Source organism: Myodes glareolus, chromosome 3 (genome assembly GCF_982192425.1).
Source record: "Myodes glareolus chromosome 3, mMyoGla1.1, whole genome shotgun sequence".
NCBI classification, from domain to species: Eukaryota; Metazoa; Chordata; class Mammalia; order Rodentia; family Cricetidae; genus Myodes; species Myodes glareolus.
In genome coordinates, this window is record NC_142028.1 from 33,622,438 (window position 1) to 33,641,894 (window position 19,457).

Below are 19,457 nucleotides of genomic sequence, written 5' to 3' on the forward strand. Positions count from 1 at the left end.
CTGCTGTTGAGGCATTTCTCTGTTGGAATTAGAGCCTATTTCTTTGGGATTCCAATGTAGATCAAAGACCAGCTGAGATAGCCAATCTTGTGAACTTAATAACTACCAAATAGTTTCTATCTATAGATAATCATTGTTAGCCTAGTCAAACCACAGCTTGTAAGCCACTCTAATAAATCCTCTTTATATATCAATATCTCTATATCTATATCTTTCTATCTATCTATCTATCTATCTATCTATCTATCTATCTATCTATCTATCTATCTATCTATCTATCTATCCATTCTATCAGTTCTGTTCCTCCAGAGAACCCAGACTAACATATCATCACACACTGAAGACCAGCAGCTCTCTAGGAGTCCCCTGGGACCCTAGTGCTAGATTGGGACTGTAGAAACAGTCCGTCTTGTGGATTGAACAACTACTGGATTTTTGGACTCTCCAACAGGAGACAGTCCTTTTAGACTACCTGAACCAAAGCCTGTAAGTCATTCTAATAAATTCCCTTCCATATGTATGCATGTATATACTATAAATATTCATTCTGTAAGGTCTGTTACTATAGAAAACCCTGACTAATACAATAATGCAACATGGGAATCCAGAGTTTCACCCATTTTTCCTGAGAACATGGTTGTTCTAAGAATATAAGTATATGTATGACAACTCTAAAGCCAACATTGTACGAAAGAGGAGAAATTGAGGTGCCCAGCACGAGCCCAGGTTCTTATTCTCACACCCACCCAAAGGAGCCCAAGCTCACCTATTTTAAGCCCTCCTCTTTGTCGTAAAAGTGTCCCATGAGTCCTGGTCCTGAAAGAGATATCAGGCCTTGGGAGGGTTGCGAGAACAGCAACGAGAAGGTAAAAGGTTATGCTTCGTGTCAGGGACTGCTAGGCAGGTGCACCAGGAAGGACTGAGGTGGGACTACCTTCATTTTCCTTAAATCTCTCTCTGCATGCAGTGTCTGATCAGGACATGGTGTGAGAAGGGGAATATAAATAACCATATCTTCCAGAGTAACGTCTTTTGGTTTGATAAGTTTATTTAGCCACCCAGGTTTGGGCTTCTGGAGCCACGTTATATGCCCAGCCATGGGAGCTGCTCTGGGCATAGATGTATCAAACACAAAGGTCATTATCAGAATCTGTCATCAGTGCTAAGATGCCACAGGGCCCCACATCCTTTACAATGTGATTCTGTCTTAGTAGGATGTAAATACAATTTCCGTTGTAGTCTACTCTGATTTCCTTTACCTTTAGTAAGGATAGCGGGTGGCCAGCCTCTTCCTAGAGAAACCGAGCTTATCACTGGCGATGCCAACATTAATCTTAAAAATGCCTGGCAAAGAAGGCAGCAGGCAAATTGCCCACGTTTCCAGTCGCACGTTCACTTTTCTATTTGTCTCCACATCTTGGCTCCTTTACTTTGAGATAAGTGTAAGGAACCTAGAGAGACACATAAATTATCTGGCGCTTTTATTACTTCGGTTCTCATAATAGGCTACGCTGTGCGACCCGACTGTATCTCTTCCAGGAAATTTATGTTGTGGCAAGAATTCCTCCTGAGAAAGGTCCCGCTCCAGGGGAGGTTTATTAAGAGTGTATTTATAGCTGATCCCGATGCTCCAAATGCTTCACTCTTGGGACACAGCGGAGCTCAAGTGCATGGGACAGTGGGTATATGAGGAGGGAGCAGGGTCCCCAGGGAGGGGCCTCAGCTGAAGCTTGACTCTTGGCACCCACTACATGGGAACTGTAGAGAAGATGCTTCTCTACCCCTGTACCAAGTTTTATCAACTGGAAAGTGGATGGACGGGAGTACAGTGGATTTTATGCTGTGTGGTTTGGGGATGAAGATGCTGTTTGTGGAAGGTTCTCGTATGAACAAAGAGCCCCAGGACTTTGAAGCCTTGGCCTCCACTTGCCAGCTGTAGGGGTGTCAGATGGTTTAACCTTAGCTCCTTCAAATCTGAAAGCAAGAAAGTTGGAGGACTCGAAGGATCGTGCCCTCTGTGTATGTATGCATACACATGCTCCCTCGGCATCTGTCCCTGACCCACACTGAAAATGCCATTAGGTAAAAGCACACAAAGTGGCCACACCCGGGGCCATCTGCTAGCAGGAAAGTGCCCATCATTCATCACCTCCCTTAAGTGCCTTTGCGTCCATGCCGGGGAGATGCATGGCTGTCTTCCCCCTCTGAGATCCTCTCGCTCCTGGCCTCAACTGCCCAGACAAAACAGATGGGAAGGAATTACTCTCCAAGTCAGGTCTGATGTATTCTTCTGGAAACTTTCGCAGAAGTTAGAGGTGGGATTCTGCCCCTCCCCTTGCTGAGGGGCTGCTTGAGGTCCAGCCTCTGGGATATCGGCTGCTCACGTTCACCTGGTACCAGCATCTGGCTTCCCGGTAAGCCCCTGCTGTCCAGCAGTGGGTCACTCAGGCTCGCTCAGTTCTCAGCAGGCAGGAAGAGGTGTGGCCAATCCAACTAAGTGCACAGTGCTTGACCTCCAGTTGATGACGGCTTCATCACCATCACTCGAAGCTGCCATCTGTGTTTCACCAAGAGCAGCCTGTTTGTACTTGTGGGATTGCTTCCTCTAAGAGGGACACACATCGATAGACTCACTGCCGTCGTCGGCTCCGAAGACAGCCCTAGTGAAGTGTCTCAAGTTCTCAAGCAGCTGCAAATTCCTTCAGAGTCAGAGACACAGCTTTATTTATTTATTTATATTTTCGAGACAGGGTTTTTCTGCAGCTTTGGAGCCTGTCCTGGAACTAGCTCTTGTAGACCATGCCGGCCTTGAACTCACAGAGATCCACCTGCCTTTGTCTCCCGAGTGCTGGGATTAAAGGCGTGTGCCACCACCGCCCTGCCCAGAGTCACATCTTAAGAATATTTTCAGTTACAAATGCTAAACTACCCATAGTCATACATAGATGGCATTTCCAAACTGAGATGGGAGCTGAGATTCCTACAGGGAATCCACTTCAATATCCAATCCTCTCTAGGCCAGTGGTCCCCACAGGGAGGCAGGAAGTACCTCACTTGGACACTCAAGAGCACACCAGTGTTGTACCCTGATGACAGCTTCCCAGACCTGAATACTCATCTCAACAGGAGGCACAGATGACCTTTGACTACCAAGATCCTTTGTGTACTGCACCAGAAGTCAATCCCTAGGGTGCTGTCACAGTGTTCTAACAACACTGAGGACTAGACTTAGACATGCTTTGTAGAAAGAGTAGACAGACACTGGAGAAGTTTCAGAATGACATTGAACTCCGATCAGTGAATCTGAGCAGGATATAGTTAGGATTACACACACACACATACACACACACCACCACAACAACAATTAATGAAAAAAAGGCCACAGATTTGAAAGAGAAAAAGGAGAGTATATGAGAGGATTGGAGAAAAGAAAGGGAAGGGAGGAATAATGTATATAATAATCTCAAAAATAAGAGGAATAATAAAATGGAAAATATGAAAATAGCTGTTATCATAACTTGAAAAATTAAGCTCAAACAAAACAAAAACAAGAAAAAGATTGTGTGGTCATATGCACCCTAAGGAATGAGTGACAGCAGCCTACACTGAATGTCCAAAGGCTTTATATTCTGTTCTTGTCTATGTAACTAATAACGCTAATGGCAAGAATTCAGTTAAATGTTTATCCACTTCCAAGGCTCATCATTTACCATGTGCCGCACTAAACACTTTAGAGACACAGGACCTTCGGTGACAACCCCATGAAATAGACATTAATTTCTTAAGCGACTCAGAGAAGTTAAGCCACTTAAGATAAACACTTTGAAGCCTCGGAGCTCAGACCTGAGAGCTCCTAAAGCTCCGTGTCTGTACTGCCTACACTCAGTATTATCCAGCAAGCCCCGGCCATGAGGCAGATGCTCTTGTCTCCTCCCCCTCGTCCCCCTCTCCTCCCTCCCTTCCTTCTTCTTTCCTTCATTTTAAACAGCTTAGTGCAATGCTGAATTGACGTATAATAGAAATATCTCTCTGCCTTGTCTCCTGAATTGAAGAAAAACACATTTCATTTCTCAGGATCATTAGCTGATGCTGGATGGAGGCTTTTTACAGATGAACTTTATGAGCTTGAGAAAGTTCCCTTCTCTTCTTGGTGCATTAATCTCTCTCCTTCCCCCTTTAATCATGAAAGTTCTTACATTTTTTCCAACCTTTCTCTTTATCTATTAACAGAATTATGGTTTGTATCTTCATTCTATCAATATAGAATATAACATTTGTTGATTTTTTTAGATCAAATGAACCTTGCATTTGAGAATAAATCATACTTAAATCAAATTTAGTTAATTAAAAAAAGTTGACATCCAGCTCCAAGGTCTAATCCTATGAGTCTGCCTGATCACCTACACTCTCTCCGCAGATCTAACTCAGGTCCTATATCCAGTGCCTGGCCTAGTCTGGTTGCCCTGCTTGTGCCTCTACTAACATCTAGGCTTCCACCAGGACTGGACCTGCCTTCTCTCAACCTTCAGGCCCCTCCCACACCACACCAAGCTCTGCACCTAGTCAAATCTTGTCCATCATTCTCTAGGGTGTATCCAAGAAATTCTGCCTGATAACCTTCTCCTTGAGCCCACCTCAACCCTCAGACATACTCCCAAACTTGAAGTCTGGACCAGAATACCCATTCTGTACAGAATAGTCCCCTGTGTCCACCTGACTTCATTCTACCTAAGCCATATCTAACTTTAAGGGCCAACTGGATCGCACTTTCTCTTTTGCCCCAAACTATTTGTCCAGATCAGATAAAAGCTAACAAGAGGTTCACATACCCAGAACTCATCACAAAAAATACAGACAGCATGAAAGATCAAGGAAATGTCTCCTTCCCCAAAGATTCACCAGTCCTATTGAAACGTCTGTAATAAGATTTACCTAGATGAACCTCAAGACACAGAATTCAAAAGAACAGTGATAATCTTCATCAAAGAACTCAAGAAATTTAAAGAAGACAGAAAACGGGTTATTGAACTTAAAGAGAATAAATACCTGAGTGATGACCAAGAAAACACAAACAAGATTGATGGAAACAATGAAGACAATTTAGGATGTGAAACAGCATTTAATAAATAAAAAGAAGCATCGATGAGGGTTTAAGATGAAAAGATGAAAGAACTGAAAATACCAATAACTGAACCAGAAAACTCCAAGGAAATTATCACAAGTGAAATGAGTCAAACAGAAGATAGAATATCAAGAGCTGGAGATGAAGTAGAGGATTTGGTGAAATAACACACACACACACACACACACACACACACACACACACAGAGGCACACACAGGCACACACACACACGTGAAAGGAACATACAGGAAATGTGAGGCACTATGAAAAGACTAAACCTTTGAATTACAAGAATAGTAGCAGGAGAAGAACCCCAGGTCAATGGCGTACAGCAGATCTCCAACAACACCATAGAAGAAAGCTTTCCTAAACTAAAATATAGACATATCCATATCAAAACAAGAAAAACAAGATGCCAAATTGACAACACCAAAAAAGAAATTTCCTATGGCATGCCATAGTTAAAACATAAAGTATGCAGAATAAAGAAAGAGTGTTGAAAGCAGCAAGAGAACAAACACAAGTCACATATAAGGGGAAATCCCTCAGAGTAACTGCTGATGTCTCAGTAGGAACTTCGAAAGCCAGAAGAGCACGGAACAGTGCATTTCAAGTCCCAAGAGACCATGATGGACAACTTATACTAATATGCCCCGAAACTGTATCTGTTGTAGTTGAAGGAGGATAAAAATCTTTCTATAATATAAATAGTTCCTCAACCCCTCATTATACCTGACTTATATCTTTGTAGTACATATAAAGAAAACACAGAAGGCGGTATTTAGGACTAAAGAGAGGAATGAGCGTCACCAAGAGTCTGAAGAAAAAATACAAAACTTTAATGATTAAACCACAAAGTAATACTAAGAACGACAGCAACAAAAATCAACAATACAATGACTACAATCAACACACACCTTTCAATAATGACTTTAAATCTTAGCAACTACAATTCTCCAATGAAAAGACACAGGCCGACTGACTGGATCAAGTTGGGGGAAGTCCATCTATTTGTTGTCTGTAAGAAATACAGCTTAGCTTTAAAGATAGGCACTGCATTAGAGAAAAAGGATAGACAGAAGCTCGCCTATCAGTGGACACTGGGAAGCCAGGAAGCATGCAGGGGTCACTATCTTAGTATCTGGCAAAGGAGACTTTAAATTAAAGTAATCAGAAGAGATAAAGGCAGACACTTAATTCTAATTAAAGGAAGTTGACTAAGTGGACATTACTGTTTTAAACATATATGCACCAAACTCTGGTACATGCAATTTCGTAAATAATATACTAGTGGAATTAAAGACATGAATTAACATCCACTACTAGCAATAAGTGATTTCAATACCCTACTTTGTTCAATAAACAGGTCATCAGGAAAAACTAAAGGAGAGAAATATCAGAATTAAACGACATCATTCATCAAATGGACTTAACAGATAGATATATGCACTGTATCCATTCAAATACAAAGAATATTCATTATACTTGGTAACATCTCTAAAATTGCACAACATGGGACGTAAAACAAATCTTACAAATTCAGAAAGATTGAAACAGCTTTGTTTAACTTATCTGACTACAATGCAATAAAACATAAAATTGGCAGCAAATGAATTTCTAGTAAATTCTCAGTTACATGGAGATTAAATGATTCATTGTCAAATGATGAATTGGTCAAAGTAGAAATAAAAAAATCCTGGAACTAAGTAAAATGGAAACACAACACAAACTCTGGGGTATATAATAAATGTCTTAGAAAGGAAATTTATAGATCTAAGTGCTTACATTAAAAAATAATCAGAAAGAGTCCAAATAAATGACTTAAGATGCAACTAAAAATTTGGAAAAACAAAGACAAACCAAATTCTGTTGATGGCAAGAGGAAATAAAAATAAGAGCAAAAATTAGTGAAATTGAAACAAAGAAAACAGCACAAAGAATCAACGTGGGTAAGAGTTGATTCTTTGTGAGGATAAACATAATCAACAGGCCCTTGGCCCAGTTAACCAAAAGAAAGAGCGGACTCAAATAAATAGACTCAGAAGCGAACAGGGAAACATTACAACATGCACCAAAGAAAATAACAATATCACAAAGAAATACTTTAAAAACACCCTGTATTCCATTAAGTTAGGAAACCTGAAAGAAATGAGTAAGTTTCTAGATTTAGCCAAACCACTAGAATTAAACCAAGAAGAAGTCAACAATCTAAACTGAACCATGAAAAATTAGGTGACTGAAATACAAAACCTTCTAGCTAAAAATTGTTCTGGGCCAGATGGACTCACAGCAGAATTCTCAAGACTTTCAAAAAAAATATGTATAGTCAGTTCTTTCAGCTCCTAAAATGATAGATACATAAGGAACTCTCCTGAACTTCTTCTACGAATCCAGTATCTTTTGAATATCAACCCAGGTAAAGAGACAAGAGAATGGAAAATGTTAGGTGCATATCCTTAAAGAACATAGAATAAGAAATGCTCAATAAAATATTTACAGAATACAGACATATTCCTAAGAGATTATCCATCATGAGCAAGTTGGCTTTATCCTAGAGAGGCAGGGATGTTTCACCATACACAAGTCAATAGATGTAATAGACAATGTAAATGGACTTATAAAAATCACCAGAGCATCTTGATAAATATGGAAAAAACCTTTGACAAAATACAACATGCCTTGATGATAAATGTTCTAGGGAATGTAGGACTAGAGGGAACACATCTCAACATAATAAAAGTTGTATATGAAAAGCCCACAGTCAGTATCATCCTAAATGGAGGGGAAAAATGAGGTAAACTCACTGAAAGCAGGAATGAGAAAGGGTTATCCTCTATCTCCACTCTACCAACACTGTGCTAGAAATACTAGCCGGAGCAGTAAGGCAAAAGAAGAAACTAAAAGGCATACAAACAGGTAAAGAAGTCAAACTACCCCCATTTGCAGATGACATGCCATTATACATAAAAGATTATGGAGATACAAATCAAAACAACTTTGAGAGTTCCTTTTATCCCAATCAGAATGATGAAGATCCACAAAACAACTGACAGAAATGCTGGCGAGGATGTGGGGAGATGGGATCCATCATTCACTGTTGATGAGATTACAAGCTGGTCCAGTTACCCTGGAAATCAATGGAGAATCCTCAAAAAACTAAAAATGAATATAGCATATGACCCAACTATACCACTCCTTGGCACATGCCCAGCCGACTTGACACCCCACTCCACAGACAGTTGCTCAGTCATGGTTATTGCTTCTGTATTCAGAAAAGCTAGGAAATGGGAACAATCTAAATGTCCTTCAACCGGTGAATTGTTAACGAAAATACAGCACGCATGACGAAATGCTATTCAGCTGTAACGGAAAATGGAATCATGAACTTTGCAGGTAAATGGACAGAACTACAAAAGATTATACCAAGTGAGGAGGTAACCTGAATTCAGTATATCCTAGTCCTAAAATAGAAATATATAACCTAGAGTAACTACAGAAATCAGGAAAGTAAAAAGGGATCACTGTGTGTGAGTATGTGCACGTGCGCATGTGCGTACGTGTGTGGGAGAATTGTCTGTATTCTGTCAATCATATTTTAATAAAACGCTGATTGGCCAGGCAGGCAGTATAGGCGGGAAAGCCAGACAGGAAGTAGGAGTGGAGCAAAGAGACTAGGAGTATTCTGGGAAGCAGGAAGCTTCCAGTTCTGTCCAGACCACCGGAGAGGAAAGATGTAACTTGCCCAGCTGAGAAAGGTATGGAGCTATGTGGCTAATGTAGATAAGGATAATGGGGTAACATAAGTTATAAGAGTTAACAAGAAGCCTGACCTAATAGGCCAATCAGTTTATAACCTTATGGAGTCCTGTGTGTGATTTCTCTTTGGGATTTGCCGGATGTGGGGTACCAGGCGGGACGGAAACCCCAACAAGCCGGCCCCCTCATACTACATATGGTGCCCACATGGATAACTGAATCCATAGAAAGCTTGAGAAAGCTTGGGAAAGAATAGAGTAAAGCATGTTTTGTTGGTAGCAGCAATTTCTCAGGTCTGCTCTGCTTGCTAGAGGCAAGCAAGCACTCTCATCTAAGGGAGGCTTCTTGACTTAACTTTAGCTGCAAAACCCTGCAGCTCTTTTAAAAGGTCCTGTTACAAAACACTTAAATGGTGTTGATGAAAAGCTGAACACATGCTTTTCAGTTTTCAGCCGTAGCAGGAAAAAAGCTGTGCCATTTTAAAATGCCGGTTTTCTGGGCTGTCCTGCCAGGGCAAACTCTGACTCTTTCAGGCAGGCAGTCCAACTGAGTATGGTCTGTGAGCAGAATGCTGCAACTTGCTTCTTGGCAGGGACCTTGAAACACTGTAGAGTTGTGAAGATAAAAATGGCTTTGGCGGTACCTCTGCCATGAGGCTGGAAAGCTAAGGAATGTGGTCAGAAAAAGAGAGATATAGAGTAAAGAGAGATTCAAAGACAAAGAAAACCTCTAAATGGTTTATAGTGTGTTACAAATAAATGCAGGATAAAAGTTAAAGTTCTTAAAGTAAAAAGAGAGTAGTTATGTGTGGTGGTACACACCTTTAATCCCAATGCCTGGGAGGCAGAGGCATATTGACCTCTGTGACTTCAAGGGACAGAGGTAGAGATTGACCTCTGTGACTTAATGGTGTGGTAGCACATGCCTTTAATCCCAATAACTGGGAGGCAGAGATAGACAGATCTCTGTGAGTTCAAGGTGTGGTAGCAAACACCTTTAATCCCAGCACTGGGGAGGTAGAGACAGGCAGATCTCTGTGAGTTCAAGGACAGCCTGGTCTACAGAGTTATTCCAGGACAAAGATATACAGAGAACCTGTATCAAAAAGTAAAAGTAAAATTAAAAGAAATAGAGGTTGAAATAAAGCCGCATAAAGATGGAAAATACACAGAGAATCTTGATACTGTGTGTTATTATGCTGTCTTTGAATTGTTTGAATGCTGAGGAAGGAGAAACAGCTGCTAAAAGATTTTTGTTTATAAATACTGCTGAACTAACTCAAGATAGGTATTTTGAAAATACCTTGGCTTCAAAACTGAAGTCAAAAGGTTTGTTACTTTGGAGAAGAGATTTTGCTTTTGTTTCCACAGAAAATGAGAGGTTGTGGATTCATTCTGAGTTAAGAAAAATCCAGTATGATCAAGGAAGGCCACCTGAGAAATCTCCAACAGGAACAGATGGCCCAGATGTCTGAGTTCTACATCCAGAACGGATTCAAGGCGCTGCCTGAGATGATCAAGACTCACAGGATACTCCAGTCAGGACTTGATTATAACTCTAAATTTTCTTTAGGTCCCCATAAGATCATCAGTGCTCCCAACCAGCAGGAAGTAGCCTGAAATACTACGCCCACATTCCCAACAAATGGACTATGGGTATTTTCCTTTGTTTAAAAAAAAAAAGAGGGGAATGGTGTGGGAGAATTGTCTGTATTCTGTCAATCATATTTTAATAAAACGCTGATTGGCCAGGCAGGCAGTATAGGCGGGAAAGCCAGACAGGAAGTAGGGGTGGAGCAAAGAGACTGGGAGTATTCTGGGAAGCAGGAAGCTTCCAGTTCTGCCCAGACCACCGGAGAGGAAAGATGTAACTTGACCAGCTGAAAAAGGTATGGAGCTATGTGGCTAATGTAGATAAGGATAATGGGGTAACATAAGTTATAAGAGTTAACAAGAAGCCTGACCTAATAGGCCAATCAGTTTATAACCTTATGGAGTCCTGTGTGTGATTTCTCTTTGGAATTTGCCAACTGTGGGGTACCAGGTGGGACGGAAACCCCAACAAGCCGGCCCCCTCATGCTACATACGTGTGTGAATGTGTGTGTGTGTGTGTGTGTGTGTGTGTGTGTGTTACTAGAGAAGGAAAGAGTAGAGAATAAGCCATCTGAAGGATCAATGGGAAAATGGACTTTAATTTTGGAGGGGGTAGGTAAATAAATACAGAAGGAGGAGGATAAAATCATAGTAAGGTCTTTAAAAGTTTTTAAAAGTCATAAAATTATAATATTAAGTATTTTCTTTTAAAAAACTTATAATAAGCATAAGTCTGTACACACACACATACACACATATATAGTTTAAATGAAAATTTTCTATTTGGTCAGACAACGCTCTCCACAAGAGCCATAGGCCTAACAAAAACCTAACACCAGGCAGGAGAAGCCCTCTTTTGAGTTGTTGGTCAGGGCTGACCAAGAAACTTCCAAAATATCACAGGCTATTGATTTTTCACTTGAATTTTGCACAGAATTGGAATGCACACGGCTAGTGCTGGCTGAAGACACCGTGTACTTGGGACACAGAACACAGAGGACCTGGGCTGAATCTGACCTGAAAGCCTCCTCCCCAAGGACTAGCTTTCGTGGTGCCATTCAAACTTCCAAAGCATGGAAGCCAATCATACTCCTAACCAGCTACATTGCCTATGAAGCACAACATTGATCAGCATGGCATGATAACCATAAGGGTACAATAATGGCTCATATACCTTAGCAATAACCAACAGCTCTCCAATTGGACTTCGGTCTGCTCAACAAGAGGGAAATCGTGCTTAGTCCTGGAAATGTCACAGCTATCTTTGGTGATTGAAGTCATGAATCTTGCAGGAGAGCCTACAATTGCCACTGTGCTAAACCAGCACCCTCTCTAACTATGCTCTAAATATTTGTCCTTATGCCCACAGGTAAGTGTAATTCCCACTCCTCCTTAAGGAAACTTCTCTTTGCAACAGAGGCCATTCCAGAAAACCACAACCAGTCAAAATACAGAGGTGTGGAGCCTGGCTCCAGCAGATGTATCTTCAACAGAACTCCTGTACCTAAGGCTCAAGGATCATCGCAGAGGAGAAGGCTGAAAGAGTGTAAGAGCGAGATGAGCGGGAAGATTGCTGGTGACATTATGTTCTCTAGAAATGTCAGATGCTAACCCCTGAAATCTCACCAACATGGCTGTCCAAAAATGACCCAAACAAGGATGACATCGACAGACATGCTATGCTGAAGGAGGAAAGCTCATGAGGCTTCAACTGTAGACAAAGAACAGCAGGCAGCTAGGAATGTTAGTTGGAAGGGTCTTCTCTGGAGAAGAGCACACCACTTGGTTATCCAACACCAAGTGATCAGGCCTGAAAACATTTGCATACAAGTAACATTATACAGACTGAACAGGCTACATTTATATACTTGGGAATAGATAAATATAAATGTAATGACAATAAGGAAAAGAGGTTATGAAACTTGTATGAGAGCAGGGTGGGGTACATGGGAGGGGATGGTGGGAGGAAAGGGAAAAGGAAGATGAGGTATTTGTATTATAATCTCAAAAAATTTTTCAAAACTGTTATATCAAAATGATGGCCATGGACTTGTCCAGGTTAGTGATGAGAAAAGAGAATTAAAGCATGTTAAATAAATAAATAAATAAATATATATACATATACATATATTCACAATAACTCTATATTGTGAAAAATATATTTGCTGAATTAGGATTGCTATATTTTGTGGTTTTGCATATATACGTACCTCGTGCTAGCCATCTTTTTCTTATTGTGTGTGATGTTTGCCTTGTTTTGATGTCTGGCTTTGGCTATTGATGGATTCATAATATGGGGAAGTTCTCCTTTCTGTTTCTTTGAGGAGTTTGTGAAGAACTGGTGTTGATTGAACTGGTGTTGATTTCTGTTTAGGTGTTTGACTTCACCAGTGAACCCATGAGGACTTTTCTTTGTGAAAGTTTTGAGCCACTAATCTAGTCTCTCTGTTAGGTCCAGTTTGGTTTTCTGTTTCTTCTGCAGAGAATCTCAGGGTTTGCATGTTTCTGTGTTGGCTTTGCTTGTTTGCACCCAGAACTCATTTCTAACCCCTTCCTGTGATGTTAATGTCGTCTCTGCCATTGCTGATTCTGGTGTTTGAATCTTTCTGCCATGCGTTGGTCAGTCTAGCTAAGCATTTGTCAATACCATTGACCTTTTAAAGGACCAACATCCAGTTTCACTAAAGAAATAAGTGGAAAAATGGAGAAAAAGCAACATAGAGATCAGAAGTTAAACAAAGTCAATGTTTTAATTTCTTCCTTCTGGTTTCCTTTCTTTCCTTTCTCTCTCTCTCTCTCTCTCTCTCTCTCTCTCTCTCTCTCTCTCTCTCTCTCTTCTTGGAGTGGAATATTAGCTTACTGATTTGAGAAATTTCTTTTTCAGTTTATAATCATCAGAGCCATAAACCACCCCTTAAAAGCATCACCTCAGCTGTGTCCCACAAGCATTTGTTTGCCTTTATGTTTTAACTCATCTCAAGTATCTTTGTAATGTTCTTTGTGACTTTTTAACCCATTGGTTATTTAATAATGTGTTTCTACATGAGGCAGAGTTAGAGGAACATACATACATAGGTGGGAAGCTAAAGCTTGCTTCTTCTAATGACAGCTTGGCTTCCTGTCCCCAGAGGACCACGCAAGGAGAACCAGTGGGAAGGCACTTGAAGTGTTTATCTAAACAGGACCAACAGGGGATGACCTAAGGGTCCTACAAAGCATCCAACCCAGAGTCTGTTTACCTGACTCATAGCCCTAAGCCCCCACCCTGTCCCAAAGCAATAAAACTATTACTTTTGCTTTCTCTGAGGTTTCACCTTCTGTCTGTCCTCAACAATAAGTTCTTTGTCCCAGAGAACACACTTAGTATTCCATATTTTCCTTGACAGTCAACAGCAACCATTATACACATATATGTAAATCTCTCAATTTTCCTTATGTTGTTGCCTTTTCTTTTCATTTTGCTGTGGCCAAAGAAATATTTTATATAGACTTAAACTCTTTACGTGTGTTTGGTCTTGATTGGGAGCCAGCAAATTCTAAGACACTTCCCATGTGTTCTTGGGGAAAATGTACATTCTGCTGTCCTTGAGGGCTACTTCTTAGATTCCTCTTAAGCCCTGTTGGTTTGTCACATTCTCTAGTCTTCTAGTGATGTGGAGCCCTTAGTGCCTCCTAACCCCACCCCCAAGATCTCTACTGTTAACAGTGCCATTGGGCCATACCTTCTCAAACCTTATGTAATGTTTGTCCTTTTAGGGAGAACTTAGAACCCCCTGGTTATTAAAGTCTACCCTTCTGGGGTAGAATCAGTACTCTAAATGAGTTGAGAATGAAGACATGGCCCTCTACTTCTGGAGAGACATCTGCCCCACAAATAGAGGACCTTCTCATCTCCAGCGGTCTGGAACAAGGTAGCCAAAGCTTAGTACTCACGATTTAAGGTGTGGGGACTCTAGGAAGACAGCCTCACAGCGCTTTCTGGTGGAGCTGGAGTGGAGTGAAGATTGATGGTACCTTCCTCATTGTGGGACAAAATTAGGACCTTGCATTGGGATCTTCAGTGACAAGAAAGCCTTTTCTTGGCTCTAAGGACCTGCAGGAGCAATTCCATTGCAGTGAACTGAATGTGTGGCTATGGCTCAAATGTCACAGATTCCCACTGTTTGTTTTTTAAACTGAGATTTAGTAGATTTTCTTGAACAATTTTTTTTTTTTTGCTTTAGGACAATTCCCAGATCCTTGAACTAGTTGTTTATATAACTCTTTCATGTTACGGCTGTTTTGGTGAAGCTGGCTTCCTCTGCACCGTTTTTCATGCCTCCTGTGGCTCTACCTTAGCACGGGGGAGATGGAGTGGATAACGATGATGTCTTAATCTCTCAGAGGTCATCACCACACAGTTCCACGGTGAATGAATGGATGAGTTTCCCCTGCACAGTGTGACCCCAGGGCTTCTTAGCTTGAATTTTTATGCCTTCTTATTTCATGGTTTGTTTTTGGTCAGTCAGTCACTTTTTTTTTGGCAGCCACTGCTACCTGAGTCCCCCTCTTTTGTGGCTTTTTTTATTTTAAGATACTAAAATTATTAGAAGTCGGAAACTTATCGAAACTATGAAGCGATTACTGTGCTATGAGCTATTTCTGACTGAAAACTGGGAGAAATATCTAATGAACCCAGATCATGTCATCCCCCAGAGACCACAGAAAATCTCTATCCTGTCCTGCTTACTTTCTGGTTTCAATGACATTCTAGGCAAGGGAGCCACTGGGCAGCAGGAAGTGATCCCTGGTGGACCTCATCCTATGCCCTGCCTTCAGCATGTACAGTGACATTACAAGGGTTACTACTGCCTTAGGACAGAGAAGGAACGCCATCTCCGGAGGCACAAGGATGACAGTCAGTTCCGATGTAAGGAAAGAAAGTAGAGAATTTCTGCCCTTCACTAAGGGGACCAGCAGCAGCCTTGTGGTTTGTCCACCTCATGGAAGAATTCTGTTGTTCTTACGATGCACTCTGACTTTCTCCGCGCCTGAACACTCATGTGGAAGATGTTATTTCCCAGTCACCTCTACGTCTCTATTCTATCCTGTTGTGCAGTCTTGCTAGGACTTGCACAAGCAGCGTCACCAGGGCGGACTCAGTGCCTTGATGCTCACTGCCAGCCGTCAAGCTGAACGAGACCCTGGCTCCTTCTTGGGCCTGGTTCAGTTTCTGCGGTGCCACTCATCCCGCCTGTCTGCTCTGTTGCCTCACCGGGTCTGCTTCCTTGGGTGGTGCAAACGCCCACCCCTGTTGTTGGTCTATTGCCCTGTGTACGATCAACCTCAGTTGAGATTTCCTCTCTGTCAGCACATCCCTCCAATGCTGCCTCGCTGTAGGTGGGAATCAATAACAGAGCCTCTCAAACTTCAGCCGCACCAGGACCTTCCTGGGGCAGGGCCTATAAGGCACTGGTTTTAGACTTTCTGATTTAGAAGGTTGGAGCAGTGCCAGAAAACTCAGTTTCTAAGACCCTGCTAGGGGTTATTTGCTGCCAGCAGTCCTGAACCCATATTTTCAGAACCTCTGATTTAGAACACTGAAGTATGATTAATAAAAACTCAGAGACAGAAATCGGGGTTCAACCAGAAGATCAGAAAAGCAAAACAGCCAGCCACTGGCTCTAACCTCTACCTCAGTCTGAAATGACATCCTTGTAGGGTAAAAGGGACAACTGGAGCAGGAAACCGACAAATCCCTGAGCACCCTGACTCTGAACCCAGAGTCAGAGAAAGAAACACACCCTGGATTTGAGACCTGGGCCAGGGAGAGAAACCTCTTTATCCCTGAACCCAGGACTAAAAACATGTGCCCTGGCTCTGAAACTAGTGTCAAAGAAACACACTTTGTTCCTAGAATCAGAGCCAGTGAAAGAAATATGCCCTGGTTTTAAGATTAGAGTCAAAAAGCTAAAAAGGACCAGTGAAAGAAACACAGTTTGGCCATGAAGGCAGAGCCATCTCTGCCCCTGACCAGCTAAACTAACCACTCCCCAAGCAGGGAAAAACTAAGCAATCCCCTGTCTCCCTGGGAAAATTCTGCCCCTAAGAAGCCCTACATAAGCATCTCCACCCCTTCAGTTAAGAGCTGCCCTTAAACCCTCCCTGGCAGAGGCAGCCACTTGCCTGGATTCCTCCTTTCCAAATAAATCTCTTTCTCAAAAGAGTCTTGGGTGACAACCTTCATTTGCCTGTGCAGAGCAGAAGAACCTGGCTGAGATGTCCCATGGGGACTGAGATAAAAAAAAAAAAACCTTGCTGAGATGCTCCCGCGGGGGCCTCAGCAAGGGGGAGCAGAACAGAAGAACCTTGCTAGGAAGCTCCTTAAGGGGGCTGAGCAAGGCCGGGGGTGGGGTGGGGGGAGTAACAACTTTTCACAAGAGCCGGAGGAGATTACTGCATTTCTGCAGGGGCTTTCCCTTAGCAGACTGTTAGCAGAAGAAATATCTTGGACCGGAGAAGAAACAGATAGTTTTGCTAGGAACAGGAACAGAGCAGAACTCAGCAGTAGCGGCTCTCTAGAAGAGCAGGATCCCTATATCCTGCGGGGAGAACCCTCCCCCCCAGCTTTAGGTAGCCTGGCTTCCCATAGGGCACCTGTCCTCCAGTGGTGAGCAGTCCTATTGCAGCTTCAGCATCTAGAGCTGTCCTATTAAGATGCCCTACTCCACCTCCCCCCAGAGTTGTCCTGTTGCAGCTCTTAAGTATATCCTGGCTTCCCAATAAATGAGGATATCCCTGAAACACTACTGTAACACATTCCCCTACAACCCTACCTCCAGGAATCTCAGAATGAGACTTGTCTGAGAGCTGTCTCCTTCCGTTTTATAACTTGTAGGGCTGGGAATAAGGGCGTGCACCACTACCGCCTGGTATCTATGGCAAGCTAGTGTGGCTACTAGAATTAAAGATGTGTCATTGCTGCCTGGTCTGTAAGGCTGACCATTGTGACTGTTTTACTTTTCTGTTCCTCAGGAAAACTTTATTTATTAAAATACAAATGAATTACTACTACAGAACAGAATTTCACTCAAATGACCCCACCCATCAAGTTGATTATTATTTTTTTATTGATTTATATTGAGCTATACATTTTTCTCTGCTCCACTCCCTTCCTCTCCCCTCCCCTTCAACCCTCTCCCATGGTCCCCATGCTCCCAATTTACTCAGGAGATCTTGTCCTTTTCTACTTCTCCTGTAGATTAGATTCATGTATGTCTCTTTTAGGGTCCTCATTGCTATTTAGGTTCTCTGGGATTCTGAATTGTAGCTGGTTTTCTTTGCTTTATTTAAAATACCATATCATATGAGTACATATGATGTTTGTATTTCTGGGTCTGGGATATCTCATTCAATATGATGTTTTCTAGATCCATCCATTTGTCTGCAAATTTCAAGATGTCATTTTTTTTTCTGCTGTGTAGTACTCCATTGTGTAAAAGTACCACATTTTTCTTATCCATTCTTTAGTTGAGGGGCATTTAGGTTGTTTCCAGGTTCTGGCTATGACAAACAAAGATGCTATGAACATAGTTGAGCACATGTCCTTGTGGTACGATTGAGCATCCTTTGGATATATACCCAAAAGTGGTATTACTGGGTCTTAAGGAAGGTTGTTTCCTAATTTTCTGAGAAATCACCACACTGACATCCAAAGGGGTTGTACCAGCTTGCACTCCCACCAGCAATGCAGAAGTGTTCCCTTTACCCCACAAACTCTCCAGCATAAGTTGTCATCAGTGTTTTTGATCTTGGACATTCTTACAGGTGTAAGATGGAGTCTCAGAGTTGTTTTGATTTGCATTTCTCTGATGGCTAAGGATGTTGAACATTTCCTTAAGTGTCTTTGAGCCATTTTAGATTCTTCTGTTGAGAATTCTCTGTTTAAGTCTGTACTCCTTTTTTTAATTGGAATATTTGATCTTTAGATGACCAATTTCTTGAGTTCTTTGTATATTTTAGAGATCAGCCCTCTGTCAGATGTGGGGTTGGTGAAGATCTTTTCCCATTCTGTAGGCTGCCATTTTGTCTTGTTGACCACGTCCTTTGTTTTACAGAAGCTTTTCAATTCAGGGGGTCCCATTTATTAATTGTTTCTCTCAGTGTCTGTGGTACTGGGCTTATATTTAGGAAGTGGTTATGCCAATGAGAAGTTAATTATTTTTAATTAGTTACATTTTTCTTGAAGTTCTAAATTTGTTTTGCTATTTTTTTTTCAGTTAGATACATTACCACTACAACAGAAAACACAGATACCTTCTCCAAACCCAAGCCCTCAAGAGCTTCCCTTAGCTCTTGGCTGTGGCTCACCAGCTGTGGCTCATGGGCTCTTCCTTTCCTTGACCAAACCATTCAGGCTTTTCCCTTAAAGCTGTTGATAATGCTTACCCAACAGAGACCTCCCAGAATGCCCTTGCCATTCACAGGAAAGGCTGGTATTCCCCAGAAAGAATGACACATTGTGCTTCATGATGTGGATTGAATATCCCTTATCCAAAGTGCTAGGGAACAGAAAGTTTGGATTTCAGATTTTTTTTTTCAGATTTTGGAATAGTTGCATAATACATGCATATATAATACATACATAATGAGATATGACAAGATAACCCAAATTTAAACATCAAATGTATTCTTTTTATATATACCCTATATGTATAGCTTGATTTTTGCAGTATTTAAAATAGTTTTGCACATGAAATGAAGTGTTATGTACTTCGTTTTATACTTATATTAGCACTAAAAAAGAAATTTAGATTTTTTTAAAAAAGGCTGTTTCAGCATTTAGACTTTGGGATTAGAGATGCTTAATCCATACTTCTCACAAGTGGAGATTATTTTACTCTGTTTTCTGTCCTTGACCAGATCTTTCTTCTGCCTTCCTTCTTCAGCTCAGTTATTTCTCAGTTTTGAGCAAATCTTAGGGACCTGGAACAGTGACTGTCACCT